Genomic DNA, 13,013 nt, shown 5'->3' on the forward strand with positions numbered 1-13,013 from the left:
AGGACCATGGCCTGCGCCGAAGGCAGAGGCTTAACCCACTAAGCCACCCAGGCACCCCAAGAACCTCCATTTTTTATTGCACCTCATTAATAGCTTTTTTAATTTCAGCTTGGTTAGATTTTAGTTCTTTTATTTCTCCAGAAAGGGCTTTTATTCCCCAGACAGCATTTCTCTAATATCTTCCATGCCTTTTTGGAGCCCAGGTAGCACCTTGAGAATCATCATTCTGAACTGTAGATCTGCATATTACCAATGTCCATATTGATTAGGTCCCTAGCCTTCGGTACTGCCTCTTGTTCTTTTTTTTTTTTGTGCTGAGTTTTTCCACTTTTCATTTTATCCAGATAAGAATATGAAGGAGAGAAGAAAATACTAAAATACTAAATACTAAAGAAAATCCTAAAAGGGTGGAAAAGACCCCAGAAAAATGTGCACTAACCAAATCTGAAGAGACCCCAAATCATGGGGGGAAGAAGAGAGGTAAAAAGAAGTTCAAAAAAAAATTTTTTTAAGGGGCACCTGGGTGGCTCAGTGGGTTAAAGCCTCTGCCTTCAGCTCAGGTCGTGATCCCAGGGTCCTGGGATTGGGTCCTGGGATCGAGCCCAGTATCAGGCTCTCTGCTCAGCAGGGAGCCTGCTTCCCTTCCTCTCTCTCCACCTGCCTCTCTGCCTACCTGGGATCTCTGTCAAATAAATAAATATAATCTTAAAAAAATTTTTTAGGGGCACCTGGGTGGCTCAGTGGGTTAAAGCCTCTGCTTTTGGCTCAGGTCATGGTCTCAGGCTCCTGGGATCGAGCCCCGCATCCGGCTCTCTGCTCAGTGGGGAGCCTGCTTCCTCCTCTCTCTCTCTCTCTCTCTCTCTCTCTCTCTCTCTGCCTACTTGTGATCTCTGTCTGTCAAATAAATAAATAAAATCTAAAAAAAAATTTTTTAAAGAAAAAAAAGAAAAGTCTGTATATAGACTGTTGAATAGAACAGAGCCAGTCACTTAATTTCTGGAGTATTTTGGTCTCTTAGAAGAAACTCCCTCCCAAAATTTTAAAGAAAGAAAAACTTCTGTCTATCTATCTATCTATCTATACACACACACACACACACACACACACACACACACAAATAAGGATAAACACAATGAAGGGATGGAATATGACTGTAAAGATGAAAAATTTTTAAAAATTCTAAAAAAGTTGTTGATATTTGGTGGGGAAAAGAAAGAAAAAGAAAGTGGAGAGAATTTGCTCCGGCTGGAGACTAGAACAAAGCCCTGTGCTAGATTTAGGGTGTATTTTGATCTATTAGAAGATGTTGTATCCCAAAATTTTTTAGAAGGAAAAAACCCTATGTGTATACAAGAAATAAAGTTAGATACAATGAATGATAAAATATGACTATAATAATGAAGGTTTAAAAAGATTTTTTATGAAAGGTATTGTTAAGATAAACTAGTTAAAAAATGTTAAAAGAAGAAAGCAAAAGTTAAAAAAATTAGAATAAGGAAAAAAGAAAATAAAAAAAATTAATTAACTTTGCAAGACTAAAGAATCATGGGGAGAAAGCCATGAATTCCATGCTTTGCTTTCTCCTCCTCTGGAATTCTGCTGTTCTCCTTGATCAATGAGCTTGGTCTTGGTTGGATGTTCTTGCTGATCTTCTGGGGCAGGGGCCTGCTGTAGTGATTCTCAAGTGTCTTGCCAGAGGCAGAATTGCACCACCCTTGCCAGGGGCGGGGCTAAGCAATCCGCTCTGGTTTGCTCTTGGGAGCATTTGTCCCTGATTGCTTTCCATAGATCTCTGGAGGACGGGATTGAAAATGGCTGCCGCCCAATCTCCCGCTGGGAGGAGCCGAGAGCTTGGGGCCCCACTCCTCAGTGCACCCTTGGAGAAAAGCGCCGAATCCCTCCTGTCTCCCTGGTCTCTGGCTGTGCTCTGCGCTCACCCAGCCTGTGACTGAGCATTTCCATCTGTGGCACATGCCCCGTTTGGAGTCTCCAAACCCAGCAGATCCCTGCTGCTCTTCTAGGGGGCTGTCCCCGGATCTGCCACTTGTGGGGTCCCTGCTCACAGAGCAGTGGTCTGACTGTGCCATGGACCACCGTTTAAGGCAACCCCAAGCTGAGAGCTCACTCCTTGGCTCTCTGTAGCTGGCTTCCCTGCTCTAATACTTGCGAGCTCTGTGACACTTGGGCACCCCTGATCCTTCTGCGACCCCGTGGGACCTGAGACTACACTGTCCCAGTGAGGGCTCCACTCCCGCTTAGCCTCGGGAGCGATGTCCCTCTGTGGAGCAGACTTCTACAAGTTCCCATTTTGTGCTCTGCTGCTCTGCTGTTTGCAGGGGCCAGCCCCTCCCCCCACCATCTATCTTCCTGTTGCTTTGGGTTCACTTTTCCGCATGTCCTACCTTCCAGAAAGTGGTCGCTTTTCTGTTCCTAGAATTGCTTTTCTTCTTCTCTTCGATCTCCTGTTGGGTTTGTAGGTGTTCGGAATGGTTTGATAACTGTCTAGCTGAACTCCTGCGACCTGATGTCATCTCAGTTGCTACTCCTCCGCCATCTTGACTCTTTCCCCTAGAATTTAAAATTTTCTAGTAGTCACACTGAAAAGAGAAAAAACAGGTGAAATGAATAACATATTTTATTTAGTTCAGTATATACAAAATATCTTTTCAACAAGTAATCCATATAAACATATTGTCTAGGTATTTGTTTTACATTCTTTTTTTCATACAAAGTCTGAAACTGGTGTATATTTTCTACTGACAACACATCTCGAGTCAGACTGGTCATATTTCAAGGGGCCAAAAGTTCTCTGTTGCCAGGCTATCATATTGGACAGCAAAGTTCTGAGAACTAACACATTTGAGCAGACAGAAGAAAATATATAGAACGTGCAAAGTGCTCACACATGAAAGCAGCCCCATAACTCATATTCAAAATCTGTATGCAAACTCTCATTCATTTTTGTGAGGCAATCCTGAGGCACTGGTAGATTGCCACTGTTCAGAGTTATCTGGAACAAAATCTTGGAAAAGATTTTGGACATATGTGGACAAAATCTTGGGGGAAAAAAAAGAGTTATCTGAATTCTTCCTAATAAAGTGCTTCATATTTCTTCTACCATCTTTCTTCTTTCTGGTACCTAAAGACTAATATATTTTTTCTGTGAGTGACAGAAGACTGTCTTTTAACCAGATCATCCATTCACAAAATGGATTCAGAAAATGAATGGATCTGAAACAAAAGAGCCATCTGACTCTCTGTCCGTGGATATTCCCTCCATCACTTCCTGCAGGCAGAAAGCCATATTTAAATTTTCCAAGTCTGTGGTACTTTTTCCAAAGCCCTTTAAATCCCTTAATGTTCCAGAAATTACTTTATGATCCACTGGGGAGAGAAATTCTTGGCTCACACACAAAAAAAATGATCTTAAAAATGTTGATAATATACTTGTATAGCTATTCCAGTATGTATATTGTTTAAAAACAGAATGTGTAACAGTAAAAAGCTAAGATACATATTTGAAAAGAGATTCAGATATACATATTTGCAACAAAGGAAATTTTCATAAACAAGCTAAAATTCACATCTGAAAGGAAACTCAGGTATACATTTGAAAAGATAGCAAGTCACAGTATCTTTCAGGGGAAGAAGACGAGGTGAGGAAGTAAAACAAATAATTTTTAGTTGGGTTTGAGACTCTGCAGTTGGTATAATGTTATTTTGATCATGAGAGAACTTTGTTCTCAGGAGTTCTGTATATATCTGTTCAATCAAACTAGCTAATTTTCGTTAACTAGTTAACTAGGCTCAGCTCTTCTATATCCATACTTTATTTCTGTCTGCTAGATTTATAACTACAAGCCTAGTGAGTTACAGTCTTCCATTCTGGGTAAAGATAGGCTGTTTAATAATTGAAGTAGCAAAATCTGGGTAGTTACCTAGGAAGAAAAAAATGATACCATATTCCACAATATAAAGCAGGATGAATTCCAGATGGTGTTTCCAACTGTGATTTAAAAAATTCAAGACTAGGGGTGCCTGGGTGGCTCCCTCCAGCAAGAATCTGACTCTTGATTTTAGTTCACATAATGATCTCAGGGTCTTGGGATCGAGCCCCATGATAGGACTCCGAACTCTACTTGGGATTTTCCCTCTCACACTGGCCCTCCCCCTGCTTGCGCATTGTCTCTTTCTCTCTCTCTCTCTCGCTCTCTAATAAAATCTTTTTAAAGCTTCAAGATTATTTGAAGGAAAATACTGACAAATTTTATTTCAAGAGAGCTTCTGAAAGAGTAGTATAAGAGTATAGTGAATGTTTCCTTAATATATTTACCCTTCTCCTACTTTCCAAATTTTGTGCAATAAATATGTATTATTAGAATAATCATGGAGTAAAACAAAACAAAACACCCTATATGACAGAGTAAAAATCCACAAACAAATTCAAAGAGAAATCTTAGGCTAGGAAAAGAGAATTGCTATTCATATCACCAAAAGGATTCCCCGTGTCACTCAGCATAGGCTTGATTAGAGTGTAAGAGGAAACTAGCCACAAGATCTCAGCGACTTAATAATAAAAGCTTATTCTTAGCATGTGATATTTTTTTCCGCATTGGTTGGCTGATGGCTTTCCTCCCCAGTATGCTCAATCTGGGATTTATGATGATAAAGTAGTGTAGGGGAGGAAAAAAACCTAGTTCTTCTATCCAGTTTAAATTCATTGCCTGGGGCCTTGCAAATTAAACTGACAAAAACCAGATTAACAGGTAGAAACTGAACACAGGTTTCCTGATACATGCAGCCTGTGTCACATGGGAGTTCTTCATGATGAGTAACTAAGAGGGGTAGCTCAAACTTGGGCTTATAGAGCATCTTAGCAAAGAACAATACATTTGTAGAGAAGTGACAAAATAAAGGACAAGGGCTTTGGACTTTCAAGGGCAGCAAACTGTGGGAAGGCAAATCTAGGGGGGAAACCAATGGAGTGAGTCTTACCTGGGGGAATCCATCTCAGCACCAACTTTCCACTTTTTCATGGCCATAAAAGCTCCCCAGGAGAGGGAATTTGTGACAGCCCTCATTTCTCAGAAGTTTCTGCTTTTACTTAGAGGAAGTTCTGGGAAAGCTTCTTTTTTGTATCTGTTTCTCATTCGCCTTTTAAAGTTTAAGTGAGAAGCCACATGCCTTTGGGGTGGGGAAAAAATGGTCACACCTAACTTCAAGAGAGCAGAAAAGCATGTTCAGAACATGTATCCAGAAATGGAGAGGGGATATATTTGGGAAAATACCAATTACTGTGCTCCTCTACATATAAAAGGAGCCAACAAATCAATCAGAAAAATATCAAAGATTTACCAGAAAATTTGGCAAAGAACATGAAAAGATTGTTTACAGAAGGAAAATAGAAATGGGTCCTAAAAAAATGGGTCTTAAATATATGAAATATATGAAAAGATGCTGGAACTCATTCATAGGAACAGAATTGAACATCAAAGCTTCTCTGATTACGAGGCAAATTGGTTATGAGTTGGTAATTAATAAAACTGAGAATAGATATGTGGAAATTCATTACAGTATTCTTTTTTGTTCTCATGTATGTTAAGATGTTCTGTAATAAAAAAAGGAAAAATTACACTGACTAATTCACACAAAAAGAAATAAAAATCTGAATAAATCTACTCATGTTAAAGAAATTGAATCAATAAGCAATAACCTTCCAAAACAGAAAGCTCCAAGACCAGATGCATTCACTGGGGAATCTACCGAACATTTAAGGAAGAAATTATACCAATTCTCAACAGTCTTTTCCAGTAGAAAGAAACATCAGGAATACTTACTTAATCATTGTATGAGGCCAGCTGTATCCTAACACCAAAATCAAAGACGTTCCCAATAAAGGAAACTAGAGACCAGTATCTCTCATGAACATAAATGCAAAAATTCTCAAAAAATAGCAAATCAAATCCAACAATGTATAAAAAAAAAATTCTACCTCATGCCCAAGTAGGATTTACTGCAGGTATGCAAGGCTAGTTCAACATTTGAAACTCAGTTGATGTGATCCATCATATCCACAGGCTAACGAGAAATCATAGAACCCTATCAGTAGATGCAGAAAAGCATTTGACAAAATCCAACTCTCGTTTTTGATAAAAACTCTCAGCGAACTCAGAATAGAAGGGAATGTCCTCAGCTTGATAAAGAATGCGTATCTACAAAAATCCTACAGCTGACAGCTAGTGGTGAGAAATGGAAAGCTTCTAGCTAAGACCAGGAGTAAAGCAAGGATGTCCCCTCTCATTACTTTCTCCACATCATTGGAAGTACTAGCTGATGTAATAAGATGAGAGAGAGAGAGAGAGATCGATCGATCCATCCAGGGTACACAGGAAGAATGAACACCTGCATGGATAGCTCATTATCACACAGAGGTCATGGGCTACCTTACCTTCGCTTCAGTGTTGCACGTTTTGTGGGTTCCGACAAATGTATCAAGGCATGGGTCCACCAGTAACAGTATCACAGCTTGTGGCTTATCGCCAGCAACAAACCAGAGTTGCCATCCTTCCACACCTTCCCCACTACTTGGTGCTCTTGGTGTGGTTTGGCCATCCCAATAGGTGTGTCCTGGTACCTCATTATTGTTTTAATTTGCATTTCCCTGATGACTTTTGGTGTGGTCCATCTTTCCATATGCCTGTTTGGGATCTTTATACCTTTGGTGAGACTCTGATAAGGTATTCTGTCTGTTTTCAAAATCAGTTGTTTCCTTATTGTTGAGTTTTAAGAGTTCTTTTTATACTTTGGATACCATTCTGGTACCATGTCTGTGTCTTTCAAGTATTTCTCCCAGTCTATGGCTTGTCGTCTTGTCTTGAGAGTGTCTTTCTCAGAGAAGAAGTTTTTTAATTTTAATGAAGTTCCACTTACCAATAACTTTTTTTAAATGTCATTTTTACTTTTGAACAGCCGCTTTTCTCTCCTGTATGACTTCGTAAGTGAGAGAAAACGGGGGGCGGGGGGTCCCAGGGGCCTTTTAGTGGATGGCGGATGTCGGGGGGCTCGGGTGGGCGGTGAGGGCTCCCCGGGGGCGGCCTCGCGGGGGCTCGGGCGGTCGCGAGCGAAGAGAAGCCGGCACGTGGCTGGAGGAAAGGGGGATAGAAGGAATCTCGGGCTTCTTGATCCCTCCCAGAGCCCGAGTTCCCGGGTGGGCGCTGCAGGGTCCGGAGCCGGTGCCTCGGGGACCCACGATCGGGCAGGATTTGTGCGGGTCCGCGGGTTCGCGCAGGTTGTTCCTGAGTGGGGTCGCGCCGTGCGCCCCCGAGATCCGCGCGGCTCTCAGCCGACTCGGCGGCCGGCCTGAGCGGGCCTTTTCCGGGAGCCTCTGGCGGCAGGACGTGCCTCCGAGCGTCCTGGAATTCCCCTGCGCGCTTCCTGCGGGCACCGGGTCGGGCCCTGGGCTGCGGGACGGCCGTGGCGGCTCCGCCCTGCGCATCCGCGGGCGCCGGGGGCCGTGGCCGGCTCGGGACGGGGGCGGCGCGGACGCGACGGACGAGGCTGCGGGGTTCTCCTTCCCGCACCGCCACGCTCAGGTCGGAGACCAGACAGCGCCGAAGCGTCGCGCTCATTTAACAGGACAGGAAGGCTGCCCGGCCGGCGCCCCTCGCCAGGGGATGTAGCTCAGTGGTAGAGCGCATGCTTCGCATGTATGAGGCCCCGGGTTCGATCCCCGGCATCTCCACGCCTGCTCTTTTATTCCCTTTGCCGACTGGTTCGGCCTCTGCTCGAGAAGTTCTAGATGAAACATTTTAGCCCTTTCTCACCTTTAACTGTTATCGTCCCCTTTAAATAGAGCTATTTCCCGTCGGTCTGTTTCCCCCTCTAGCATCTCACTAACCACCGCATATTCCCTGCTCTCTGGAAATTTCCCTGGGGTGTTTTATCATGCAGTGAGAGGTACAAAGCCAGAGGGACAATTGAGATGAAATTCCTCCTATGAAAGCATCCAGGAAGAGGGAGTACAGCTGCGTAGCACAGAATGATTTAGCTCAGTTAAATGAGGTTCCATCCATTCTCACTTTCCGCTGGAAAATAATCAGTGAAAGTAAAATACCTTTTAGTAATTTTTTAGGGGCTGGTAGGATAGGGTTTTTGGTATTGAGGTAGGAGTTGCATATCAATATTCAGGGGTCCACCCTAAGACCATTAGGGGAATTTCTTCCTAGACCATAGTTACTAACCTAGTTACCATTTCATTTCTCACTGCCTCTTTGGCTTTACTTAGGATTCTGTGCAGGAGAGCTGGTCCTGTCCAGCGCAGGAGGTCTGGGAAAAGGTTAGAAATAGCTCATGGAAGTGTAAAGTGGAGTTGGTTAGAAAGCCGCAGGCGACTGTGGGACAACACTGGAGATCCTAATGAGGCGGCATTCTGGCCATCTCTCATCAGATGGTTTCTAATGGCACATACATTCATGCCTTGATCCAACTCAGTGCTTTGAAATAGTGATAATGTAATAACAATAATTTGCTGTTTCTGTTCACATTTAAAAATACAGTAAAATGGCACCGTGTATTTGTCTGCCCTTATTTAAAGGAAATGCAATAATTAATAAACTTTTGTTGGGTGGTTTTTTAATATTACTGTGTAACTGTGCTAAATCAGGAGATAACAACTGAAAGGAGGAGAGGCAATTTATAAACCATATTTGCATCTCTGTTATAATTAGCATATTGGAGGTTTGTAGGAGATATGCTGGGACAGAGCAGAGGGTAGGATCAGTTCTTGAGGAGGTAGGTTAGGAAAATCCTCACAAACGAAGATACCAGTGAGTAAGTGGGAGGTTTGCAGTTGGAAATGAGGATCGTGGTGTGATTCTGGTCATAATAATCATGGACATGGCATGAAGACATGACACAGAACATTGGAAAATTTAGATAGTTACACATGCCTGGATCACAGGATGCTACAGGGAAATGTAGGAGATGTAGGACTGTATGGCTTATCAAGGATTTGGGGCTTTATCAGTGTTCTTGGTTGCAAAAAGCAAACACTGAGTATGGTTAACTTAAGTGGAAAAGAATATCTACTTGGCCAGGTTTAGATCAATGCTAGTAGCCTTGACAGTAAGTGTCTGACTCTGAAATTGTCAGATTCCCTAAATGTAATAAAGGATCTCTCTCTCTCTCACACACACACACACACACACACACACACACTTCCGATGACAATGTCCCTGTGGCTGCTTTCCCAGAGGACCCAGTCAGCAGTGAGGAGACACTGAAGCATTATAGACAAGACATTGCTACAGTCAGGTTATTCTGTAAACAGTGTGAGAAATGGATTAGGAATGGTGGTAAAAGAAGATGAAAACAAGATGTATTCGGTCATTACTGCAGGAGTCCCAAGAGCTGTGGTGGGGACCTCCTCTGAGGAGTGAGCGTCAGGACATCAAGACCTGTGCTAAGACCATTCCTTATGAACCCAAAGTAACGGAGTCAGAGGCTTGAATGCTCCCAAGGACCTGGACAGTAGGCAGAGCTCATTTTTTTTTGGAAGAAATTAAGGTCCAACAGAGGATCCATCTCTGGAATATAGCTAAATTTTGAGAGCATTTCAGTCTTTTAATTTCTTAATCACTCCTTCTCACCCATTTTTCCACTTCCATCGCAATCTTTTGGGCTACAGAGGATGGTTAATTTACTTGGAAACCGTTTGACCAGCTAAGCCCTCTGTTTCTCCTTCTTACTATCCCAGTTCACCACTGCAGACGTGAGCCCTCCAGTGCTCTACCCTGTCTGGTACCTTGCAAGATGTAAATGCCTCCTGTCCTTGCATTTTGAGGCCTTAGAGGTGCGTTCCGTCTCACCCAAATGCTTCAGCCCCGCTCTCTGTAATTCATGGTTCCATGTTGGACAGGCCTCCTAGACGAACTCTCCTGGTTTAACTTCAACTGCCTTTTCCTAATGACATGCCTGTTTCAAGTTGAATCAGCACAGTCTTCAGTCTTGGAGTCAGGAGGTGGGTTGGCACCTTCGTGAGACCACATTCCAATTTCCAAACCGTTAATTTGTATGCATTTAAAAAAATATGAGGGGCACCTGGGTGGCTCAGCTGGTTTAGCAACTGCCTTTGGCTCAGGTCACGATCTCTGAGTCCTGGGATGAGGTCCAGCATCGGGCTCTCTGCTCAGGAGGGAGCCCGCTTCTCCTTTTCCCTCTGCCTGCTGCTCTGCCTACTTGTGGTCTCCTTCTCTCGTCAAAAAAATAAATAGAATCTTAAAAAGAAAGAGAGGAAGAAAGAAAAGAAAGGAAGGAAAGAGGCTTCTTCCTAGACGAATGGAGACGGGTGCCTCTCTTCTTGCACCCAGTTCGGTGGCGTCAGCACCCGTGTAGACAGGTCACCCAGGACCTCAGCCTCTGGCTGCTCCAATCTCTGTTTCCCCCAAACCCTAACTTCCACGCTGGTTTAGCAGCTCACATCCGTGGCCATCTTCTCCATATTCGCATGAATCTGTATTATGCTGAAATATTAAGTCCATGCGATATACAGTAATTTAAATTTTTTAAATTTAAATTTAATTTAGTTAACTTACAGTGTATTAGTTTCAGGGTTAGAATTTAGTGATTCATCAGTCTCATAGAACACCCAGCGCTCATCACATCAGGTGCGCTCCTTAATGCCCGTCCCCCAGTTACCCCATCGCCCAGCCCACCTCCCTTCCAGCAACTCTCTTTTTTTCTTAAGTTAAGAGTCTCCTATGGTTTGTCTCCTTCTGTTTTCATATTATTTTTCCTTCCCTTCCCCTGTGTTCATGTTTTGTTTCTTAAATTCCACACGTGAATGAAATCATCTGGTGTTTGTCTTTCTCTGATTGACTTCTTTTGTTCACTCTTTCCCTTAAAAGGATCCCTTTGGATTACACTGGGCCCACATGAATAATCCAGAATAATCTCTCCATCTCAAGATTTTCAAGTTTGTTGATCTTCTAAATCCCAATTACTGTATAAGGTAACATTTGCAGGTTTGGGAATTAGGACATGGATGTCCTTGGGGGCCATTATCCTATGTACCACACCAATTCTAATCTGTCTCTCCTGGCAGTTTCGTCCAGGTACTTCCACAACTTCTGTTTTTCTACTGAATTTTTCTCCCTGTGACTCTTCAGTTCCTACACGTTCTTCTTTCCATTGCTGTAGACTGAATGTTTGTGACCTCCCAGAATTCACAGATTGAAACCTAATCCTCAGTGTGATAGTGTTTGGAGGTGGGCCTTTGGGAGGTGAGTAGGTCATGACGGCGGGGTCTTCATGATAGGATTAGTGCCCTTATAAAGGAGAATTCAGGGGCACCTCGGTGGTTCAGTGGGTTGAGCGTTTGACTCTTGGTTTTGGCTCAGGTCATGATCTCAGGTCTGTGAGTGAGACCCAGCCCCATGCCAGGCTCCCTGCTCAGCGGGGAGTCTACTTGTCTCCCTCTCCCCCTGCCACCCACCCGCCTGTATGCTCTCTCTCTCTCTCTCAAATAAAAATGAATAAATCTTAAAAAAAAATAAAGGAGACCTCAGAGAGCTCTCATGCTCCTTCCACACTGTGAGGACACACGTGATTCAGGAAGCCTGTTCTCATGAGACACCAGATCTGCCTGTGTGCTGACCTTGGACTTGCCAGCCTCTAGGACGATGAGAAATACATTTCCATTGTTTATAAAGCAGCGGGTCTGTGGTATTGTTAGAGCAGCCTGTACACGCCGCACCACGGGTCCAGCTCAGGTTCCTTGATCCTTCCCTTCAACCACATTTTGACAATGTCCGCAGGCTCCTTTCATACTGAGCAGGCTCCCTCAGATGTCTGGCTGTAGATGGTTCCAAATGCCACTTCGTATCGGCAGCACAAAGACTGCCGCGTCCTGCCAGAGAATACCCCACTGCCAGCTGCTCTGAGAAGTGAGCCGGCCTTCACGCCGGTCTCCCGTGTCCCCACCCAACCTGAGGTCAGGGAAGCTCAGGGCTGTGCATCCCCGTCACCCACTCGGAGTAAAAGCAAGGAGACCTGGCCCGTCTCCGTCTCCTCCTGTGTTGGGATTCAAGTTAGTGTCACTTCAGAGACGAGAGAAGGAGCAAGACCAGCGGCGTCATTATGACTTTTGTCCCTGTGCGTCTGAATGGGACTTTGGGCAACTTCAGTCCAAAGTTCATCTTTGAGGCAAGAGAAGAAGCAGAGAGGGGGGGCGAGTTCTCCGTTAACCTTTGCTGATACCACTCTCCCTCTGTTTCCCTAACAAGATTTACAGTAGCTACGTAAAGAACTCTTGGCTTCTTTGAAACACCCAATCCTCCTTTGTCTCTTCAGCTAACTTTGCTTCCTACTTTAGACATAAAATGCAATCAGATGAAGGCCAACATCACTTCCTTCTCTGTGTGTCGTGTCTACTTAAACAATGTGCCTGTATGTGTGTGCATTGTTGTCTGCTAAAATGAGACAAATGTCCCTTGCCTCAGTGCTACGCTGGCAGGAAAGTCCATACAAAATCACCTGGGAATTTTGCTAAAATGAAAGTTGCGTGGGTTTGGGCAAGGCCCGAGATTCTCTGTTTTATAACCAGCTCCCAGGCGATGTCAGTGCTGCTGGGCTCCGCAAGACACTTTTCGTGGCAAGAACTTAACCCCCGACCCCGGACTAGTCCTCCAGTGGTGCTCAGGCCATCGTGTCCTGCGTTCACAGGGACCCTGCTCTCCCAATTCTTCTTACGTCCACCTCTCCCTCTCTGTTGGCTTCTTCTCATTATTATACACAGTGGCTCACGTGTTCCTTCCTGGCTGCACGTTTTCTTACGGTCACCACTCTTTTCCTCTCTTCCAGATTGCAGCCATATTTCTCGAAATGCCTATTTCTACCCTGTGCCTCATTCCCCATCTCACTCTCTCTTCTCAACTCTTTGAATATGGCCTTGAGTCCCAGAGCTTTAGTGAATTGGTTATCAGAGTCACCAAGGAGTCCTTTGTTTCTAAATCTAA

The 13,013-nt window shown here is 44.0% G+C and overlaps 1 non-coding gene across 1 annotated transcript; it reads left to right on the plus strand.

The window, feature by feature from the left end:
- The first annotated feature begins 7,669 nt into the window (after positions 1 to 7,669).
- Positions 7,670 to 7,741, plus strand: TRNAA-CGC. Its single transcript has one exon. It is a non-coding gene; the product is annotated as a tRNA-Ala (tRNA).
- The last annotated feature ends 5,272 nt before the right edge of the window (positions 7,742 to 13,013 follow it).

This window comes from Enhydra lutris, unplaced genomic scaffold, assembly GCF_002288905.1.
Source record: "Enhydra lutris kenyoni isolate GAN:26980312 unplaced genomic scaffold, ASM228890v2 scaffoldscaffold93, whole genome shotgun sequence".
NCBI lineage: Eukaryota > Metazoa > Chordata > Mammalia > Carnivora > Mustelidae > Enhydra > Enhydra lutris.